Here is a 9,115-nt window from a genome sequence, read left to right as displayed (position 1 = left end):
ATCTGCCCGCCTTGGCCTCCCAAAGTGCTGGGATTACAGGCGTGAGCCATGGCACCCAGCCGGAGACACCTTTCTTACGTCCCCTCCCAGTCAGTACCTTCCTCCAAAGTCATGAAGATCCCAAGTTGTATTACGTTTATTAATATTTCCCATTTTAGAATTTTATTTAAATGAAATCAGACAGCATGTACTTTTGTGCCTAGCCACTTTCACATGTTACATGTTTGACATTTGTCTATAATGTTGCGTGTAGCAGAAGTTCGTTTATTTCTGTTGACTTTAGAGCAGTGATTCTTGGGAGTGGGAATTGGTGGTGATTTAATCTCCCTTGGGGACATTCGACAATCTCTGGAGACATTTTTGGTTGTCACAACTAGGGTAGTGCTAGTTGTACTGCAGTCTAGTGGGTAGAGGACAGTGGTGCTGCTAAATAGTATTTGGTATACACAGGTTAGCCCTTCACAGCAAAAAGTTATTTCGCCCAAAATGGCAATAGTGCCCTACTTTAGAATACTTCATTGTTTTATTTACCCATTCTACTGTTGATGGACATTTGTGTTGCTTCTACTTGGTGTTCTTATGAATAAAACTGCTATGTAAATTCTCATACATGTTATTTGGTATGCATATGTGTGCATTTATGTAAAGTGGATACATAGGACTAAAATTGCTAGTATGTTCAACTTTAGAAAAATCTACAAAAAGTTTTCCAAAATGAGCGTTTTAATTTACACTCTCATCAGCTATGTGTGTGAGAGTTCCAGTTACTCCACCTTCTCATAAATCCTTGGTATTGCTATTAAAAATTTTTTTAGGTTGGGCACAGTGGCTCATGCCTGTAATCCTAACACTTTGGGAGGCTGAGGCAAGTGGATCACTTGAAGTCAAGAGTTTAAGACCAGTCTCGCCAACATGGTAAAACCCTGTCTTTACTAAAAATACAAAAATTAGCCAGGCGTGGTGGCAGGTGCTTGTAATCCCAGCTGAGGTAAGAGAATCGCTTGAACCCGGGAGGTGGAGGTTGCAGTGAGCCGAGATCACACCACTGCACTCCAGCCTGGGCGAAAGAACAAGACTCTGTCTCAAAAAAAAAAAAAAAAAAAAAAGTTAAACTATTTTTTGAGTGTTAGTAGTAAACAATTCTAGTTTTAGTTTGACATTTCTATATGATTAATGAGGTTAAGAACATTTTCACATACTTGTTGGCTATTTAGGTACTCTGTTTTGTGAATTGCCTGTTTAGTCTTTTGCCTATTTTTTGTTAGACTGTGCCTTTTTGTTATTGATTTGTGGCAGTTCTTTATATATTCTGGGGGGGGATATTAACTCTACCTGCTAAAATATTGCAAATGTCTTCTCTTATTCAGTGGCTTGCCTTTTTTGCCCTTTTAATAGCATCTTTTGATGAACTGATTTTTTTTTTTTTTTTTTTTTTGAGACGCAGTCTCTTTCTGTCACCCAGGCTGGAGTGCAATGGCGCAATCTCGGCTCACTACACACTCCGCCTCCTGGGTTCAAGCGATTCTCCTGCCTCAGCCTCCTGAGTAGCTGGGATTACAGGCGTGCGCCACCAAGCCCAGCTAATTTTTGTATTTTTAGTACAGATGGGGTTTCACCATCTCTACTAAATTGGCCAGGCTGGTCTCAAACTCCTGATCTCCAGTGATGTGCCTGCCTAGGCCTCACCAAGTGCTGGGATTACAGGCATGAGCCACCACACCTGGCCTCAGTGAACAGATTTTAATGTTAGTATCTGATTTATCAGTCATTTCCTTTATGATTAGTGCTTTCACCTTTTTTTTTTTTATTTTTTTTTTTTTTTTTATTTTTTGAGACGGAGTCTCACTCTGTCACCCAGGCTGGAGTGCAGTGGCACGATCTCAGCTCACTGCAAGCTCCGCTTCCCGGGTTCACGCCATTCTCCTGCCTCAGCCTCCTGAGTAGCTGGGACTACAGGCACTTGCCACCGCGCCCGGCTAATTTTTTGTATTTTTAGTAGAGACGGGGTTTCACCGTGGTCTCGATCTCCTGACCTCGTGATCCGCCCGCCTCAGCCTCCCAAAGTGCTGGGATTACAGGCGTGAGCCACCGCGCCCAGCTCACCTTTATTTTTGAAACTATTTTCACTGGGTTTATAATTATAGGTTGGCGGTTATTTTCTTTTAGCAGCTTAAATACATGATTCAAGTGTTTTCATACTTCCATTATGTGTTAGCATTAGAGATAATCAGCATTATCTCTTTAAGTGTTGCCTCTGCTCCATTCTTTTCCTCCTTGTTTCTCATACCTCCAATGACCTAGATGTTAGACTTTCTCACTGTCTCCAGTAGATATTTTGCACTCTTTTCTGTATTTTCCACCCTCTTTTTCTCTCTTCTTTTTTCCCTTTGTCTTTTCTCCTTCAGTCTGGATGTTTCTTTTTATTATTTTTTTAACTTTTTATAGAGATGGGGTCCCACTATGTTGGCCAGACTGGTCTTGAATTCCTGGGCTCCAGTGATCCTGCTGCCTCAGCCTCCCAAAGTGCTGGGATTACAGGCGTGAGCCACTGTGCCCAGCTCGTCAACCAGTTTTTGTTCAGCTTTTCAGCATGCCTACCCTACACCATTTATGAATCAGCACATTCCTCAAGGGCAAAGAGAGGCTTCATTCAAGGAGTTTCTCTTCCCTCTGAACATTAGCCCCTCAAGTACTGGCTACTTGGGCAGCCCTCTCATACCTTTAAACAATTTTTTTTTTTTGAGATGGAGTCTTGCTCTGTCGCCAGGCTGGAGTGTAGTGGCGGGATCTTGGCTCACTGCAACCTCCGCCTTCCAGGTTCAAGTGATCCTCCTGCCTCAGCATCCCAAGTAGCTGTGACTACAGGTGTGCGCCACCATGCCCAGCTAATTTTTGTGTTTTTAGTAGAGACAGAGTTTCACCATGTTGGCCAGGATGGTCTTGATCTGCTGACCTTGTGATCTGCCTGCCTTGGCCTCCCAAAGTGCTGGGATTACAGGCATGAGCCACCACACTGGGCCCAAACAATTTTTTACTTTGCATTTTTTCAGCTTTCCTAGTTGTTCTCTACAACAGGATTCATCTACTCACATAGGCCTACATTTATACTTAATAGAGATTTCGCCGTATTTTCCCACCAGGTCTGAAGTTAACCACTACAGTTCACATTTTTCTGTTTGTTTGTTTATTTTGTTTTGTTTTTAGAGACAGGATTTTTCTGTGTTGCAGAGGCTAGAGTGCAGTGTCACCATCATAGCTCAAGCAATCCTCCTCTCTCAGCCTCTAGAGTAGCTGGGAGGACAAACGTGCACCACCATGCCTGGCTAATTTTTTTTTGAAGAGATGGGGTCTCTCTATGTTGCCTGGGCCTGTCTGAAACTCCTGGCTTCCAGCAATCTTCCCACCCCGGCCTCCCAAAGTGTTGGGATTACAGGCATGAGCCATTGTGCCTGGCCACATTCCTTTCATAGGAAGCTAATATTATATCACACCCCTTTGTTATGGAGAATGGTCCAAGAAAAAAAATCAATCTATCTATCATCTATCTATCTATCTATCTATCTATCTATCATCTATCTATATCTATCATCTATCTATATATCATCTATCTATCTATCTATCTATATCTATCATCTATCTATCATCTATCTATCATCTATCTATGTATCTATCTATCATCTATCTATCTATCATCTATCTATCTATCTATCTATCTATCTATCTATCTATCTATCTATCTATGTATCTATCTCACAACCCAAAATAATAACAAGATGTGATAAAAAAGACAATGAGAATTTATTATCCATTCTTTCGAGGGAAAGAACGAAAAAAATTCTACTTTTGAATTTGTAGAGGGAATGCAGGGGGTTTTAAAGGGAGGATTTGGGCCAGGCGTGGTTGCTCACACCTATAATCCAAACAATATGGGAGGCATAGGCAGGCAAATCACTAGAGCTCAGGAGTTCAAGACCAGCCTGGGCAACATGGCGAAACTCCATCTCTACAAAAAATACAAAAATTAGCCAGGTATGGTGGCACACACCTGTATTCCCAGCAACTTGGGAGGCTGAGGTGGGAGGATCACTTGAGCCCAGGAGGTGGAGACTAAAGTGAATGGTGATGGTGCCACTGCACTCCAGCCTGGGTGACAGAGTGAGACCCTGACACACACACACACACACACACACACACACACACACACAAACACACAGAGGGTTTGGAATGCAGAAGAGAAAGAGGAGCTAGCAGGTGTCGGGTGGCGTAACTTTCTCCAATAGCTTATCTTGAATTATTGTTCCATCCAGGGAAGGGGTTGGCGCCACCGTGGTTCGAGGTGTCTGGTTCGTATCAGGATCCAGCCCCTGAAGCTTCTAAGGAAATATATGACCAGATAAGTGAGTATGGTATGTGCTTAACATGCATCTAAGTAAATATGTGTACATAAGGCATGGGAACATAGAATAGGAAAAGAAAAGGATTGGAGGTTCACAGCACATTCCGAATCTGTATTTGAAGATGAAAGGAAAGACATGCAGTTTGTCTCAAAGTTGTATCTTGAGATTGGGGAGAAAGGAGTAAAGAAAACAAAGTTTTAAAACACAGTTTGGGGGCCGGGCGCGGTGGCTCATGCCTGTAATCCCAGCACTTTGGGAGGCTGAGACGGGTGGATCATGAGGTCAGGAGATCGAGACCATCCTGGCCAGCACGGTGAAACCCCGTCTCTACTAAAAATACAAAAAATTAGCCAGGCGCGATGGCGGGCGCCTGTAGTCCCAGCTACTTGGGAGGCTGAGGCAGGAGAATGGCGTGAACCCGGGAGGTGGAGCTTGCAGTGAGCAAGAGATTGCACCACTGCACTCCAGCCTGGGCAACAGAGTGAGACTCTGTCTCAAAAAAAATAAATAAATAAAATAAAAATAAAGTAAAAAATAAAAAAAATTAAAAATAAAAATAAAACACAGTTTGGGCTGGGGGCAGTGGCTCACATCTGTAATCCCAGCACTTTGGGAAGCAGAGGCAGGCAGATTGCTTGAGACCAGGAGTTTGAGACCAGCCTGGGCAACATGGCAAAAGCCCGCCTCTACCAAAACAAAACAAAATTAGCCAAGTGTGGTGGTGCATACCTGTGATCTCAGTTACTCAGGAGGCTAAAGTGGGAGGATTACCTGAGCCTGAGAGGTAGAGGTTGCAGTGAGCCAAGATTGTGCCACTGCACTCCAGTGTGGGCGACAGAGCCAGAGCCCTGTCTAAAATAAAATGACTAACAGTGGCCAGGCACAGTGGCTCACACCTATAATCCCAGCACTTTTGGAGGGCGAGGTGGGCGGATCACAAGGTCAGGAGTTCAAGACCAGCCTGGCCAATATGGTGAAACCCCGTCTCTACTAAAAATACAAAAATTAGCCAGGCATGGTGACTCGTGGTTGTAGTCCCAGCTACTCGGGAGGCTGAGGCAGAAGAATCGCTTGAACCCGGGCAGCAGAGGTTGCAGTGAGCCAAGTTCGTACCACTGTGCTCCAGCCTGGGCAACAGAATGAGACTCCGTCTCAAATAAATAAATAAATAAATAAATAAAATAGCTGGGCGCGCTAGCACATGCCTGTAATCCCAGCACTTTGGGAGGCTGAGGCGGGTGGGTCACCTGAGGTCAGGAGTTCAAGACCAGCCTGACCAACATGGAGAAACCCCGTCTCTACTAAAAAATACAAAATTAGCCGGGCGTGTTGGTGCATGCCTGTAATCCCAGCTACTTGGGAGGCTGAGGCAGGAGAATTGCTTGAACCCAAGAGGCAGAGGTTTTGATGAGCTAAGATCGCGTCATTTCACACCAGCCTGGGCAACAAGAGCAAAACTCCATCTCAAAAAATAATAATAATAATAATAACTAAAAGAATAATTGGATTGTTCATAACGCAAGGGATAAATGCTTGAGGTGATGGATACCCCATTTACCCTGATGTGAATATTACACATTGTATGCCTGTATCAAATTATCTTGTATACCCCATACATATATACACTTACAAAATATGTATACTCACAAAAAGTGAACATAAAAAAAAAAAAAAAAAAAAAGAAAGCAAGCTCGATGCTGCCAGGAGAATTTACTGTTTGTTCTAGCAAACTTCTAATGATAGACCCCCTGTTTCTCAGAGCATTAGTAAGAAGAGCTTAAAATTAAGAATACTTCATTTCTCCCTTTGAGGTATATATGTAATTCCTCCAGTTCAGAAGTGTCTTTCTCAAGGATCAGAGAGCCATTCCTTTGAAATGTAATCATCAAAAAGGATAGGCCCTCTGTCTCCCAGTCGCTGTGGAAGGGCGGAATCCCTAACTTGCATAATTGCCAGCTAGCAGACATAGCTGGCCTAATTGGATTTATATTGACCAACCCTTTGCGATTTTTCCCTTCGCTGACTTTAGTGGGACCTCATTTGTCTCCTCGGTCATTCTGCTTTTCAAAGGCCCAGTCACCTCAGCACAAATCAGAATGGAGCTTGGGCTTCTCGGCCTTTGGGATCAAGTGCAGAATGGAGTTTGGCCCTTTCTTCTGTCAGTAGTTGCTGAATAAAACCCGAGTTTTGTGTTTTTTTTTTTTCCTTGTAGAGACAGGGCTCTCACTGTGTTGCTCAGGTTGGTCTCAAACTCCTGGCCTCAAGCAATCCTCCTGTCTCAGCCTCCCAAAGTGCCAGGATTACAGGCATGAGCCAAGGCCCTTGGCCAATAAAATCTGTTTTCACCACTTTAACTACGGTGCAGCTGTGTTTATCTTTAACAGGTAATACCAGTGTGGTGATGGTAGTGATAATAAGTGTTTTAGTGATTACTGCTGTATAACAAGCTACTTGAAAACTGGAATAAAACAATCACATCTTCTGGGGTGAGAAATTTTGACAGAATATAGTGGACATGGCTTATCTTTGCTCCTTACTATCTGGGGCCTCAAGTTAGCAATATTTAAAGAATCATCCAGTTCCACAGCTGAGGAGTAGAATCACCTGGAGATGTCTTCACTCATGTCTGTATGCTGGTCAAGATCTCAGCCTCTGGCTAAAACGCTTATACATGACCTCTCTGAGTAGCTACTCTGTGATGGCTAGTTTGAGTTTATTTTGACGTTACGGCTGGTTTTTAAGGGTAAATGTCTCAACAAAGTATATGGCATTTTTATGACCTAACCTTGGAAATCACAAAGGATTTCTTCCACCATACAATATCAATCAAGGCAGTCATAGTAGTCTACCCAGAGTCAAGGGAGGGGGACATAGACTCCCCACAATGGGTGGAGTGTTAGGATTACATCATAAGAAAAGCACATACCCACCTTTGGAAAACAGTCTGCCAGAAAGAACAGCCTTATTGTGCTCCTAAGTTGAATGGAAATTCTTCTACTAAAGGGGTTTTGCCTTTAAGCTTGGGTTCAGATTTATTTATTTATCATGTCAAGGAAATCCTTTTAGTCCAATTTTAATCTTTTTTTTTTTTTTTTTTTTTTTTATTTTAAACTGCACTGCCCTTGGTCCCAGGACCCAGGGAGGCTGGCTTTTTTTTTTTTGAGACAGGGTCTCACTCTGTTACCTAGGCTGGAGTGCAGTGGCGCCATCTCTGCTCACTTCAGCCTCGACCCCCAGAGCTCAAGGGATCTTCTTGGCTCAGACTCCTGAGTAGCTGGGACCACAGGCGTGTACCACCATGCTCAGCTAATTTTGTTTTTATTTTTTGTAGAGACGACGTCTCATTATGTTGCTCAGACAGGTCTCAAACTCCTGCCCACCTTGGCTTCCCAAAGTGCTAGGCTCACAGGTGTGAACCACTGCACCTGGCCTTGTTTTTTGTTTTTTTTTATTTTTTTGTTTTTTTAATAGGTAGTGAATTTTTTCAAATGCCTTTGTATCATCTATGAAAAGGCAGCAAAGTGAGGTAATAATGAATGAGGTTGTGGTCGCTTCCTTTGAGGGAGCAGTTTATTCATTCAATAAACATTTTTGAGCAGGTATGGTGTGCCCGGCGCTCTGCTAGGCACTAGATAAAACATTGAGCCAAACTGAAGTAGTTCCCTGCCCTCAAGAACTTTACACCCCAAATGACCCAGATCCTGTTAACTACCCGAAGTCTGGTATTTATGCCAGTAAACACAGAGATGAGTGTTATGGACTACTCTCTCACCCCAGTCCCAAACAAACCCGATAACCTAACCCTGCAGCTCACTCCTTCCTAGGACACTGAATCACTTGTTAGGATCATGTTCGAAGGGCAGGGGGCCGTTGACATATATAATTTTAGCCACCAGAGGGCAGTCATATCTTTAAGATACTTTCAAAGTGAAGGGGAAAAGGACAAAACCAGTCCTTGAAAGGCTATCCCTGGGATTCTGGGGCCAAAGTCAAATCACATGGTAAGATTCGCTCCCAAAAGGACAAGCCTAGCACTCAAACCACTCTCCTACTTTAGGCCTGGGGATTGCACCCATTTAGCATGAGGCTCTGGTCCCTTGAGGGGAGGATGATACATGAAATCTGACAGGGGCCTTGATGAAATAGATCGGAGCGCCGGGCACCGCTCATGCCTGGAATCCCAACACTTTGGGAGGCCAAGGTGGGCAGATCACCTGAGGTCAGGAGTTCGAGACCAGCCTGGCCAACATGGTGAAACCCTGTCTCTACTAAAGATACAAAAATTAGCTGGGCGTGGTGGTGGACACCTGTAATCCCAGCTATTCAGGAGGCTGAGGCAGGGAGAATTGCTTGAACCTCTGACGCGGAGCTTGCAGTGAGCCAAGATAGCATCACTGCACTCCAGCCTGGGCGACAGAGCGAGACTCCATCTCAAAAAAAACAAACAAAAACAAAACAAAACAAAAAACACACAAACAGAGGGTCTCCTAACCAAAGCAAATATTTCAGAGGATGTTAACTACACAGGAAGTCCTAGAGGGAGGGGCCTAGGGACCCACAGTACTCACTGAAGAGAGTCCCTCAGTGAGCTTATTTTATTTTATTTTATTTTATTTTTTATTTTATGAGACAAGGTCTCACTCTTGTCCAGGCTAGAGTGTGTGATCATGGCTCACTGCAGCCCAGGCTCAAGAGATCCTCCCACCTCATCCTCCCGA

The sequence above is a fragment of the Nomascus leucogenys genome, chromosome 4, assembly GCF_006542625.1.
Source record: "Nomascus leucogenys isolate Asia chromosome 4, Asia_NLE_v1, whole genome shotgun sequence".
Lineage (NCBI taxonomy): Eukaryota > Metazoa > Chordata > Mammalia > Primates > Hylobatidae > Nomascus > Nomascus leucogenys.
This window is presented reverse-complemented; position numbering follows the sequence as displayed.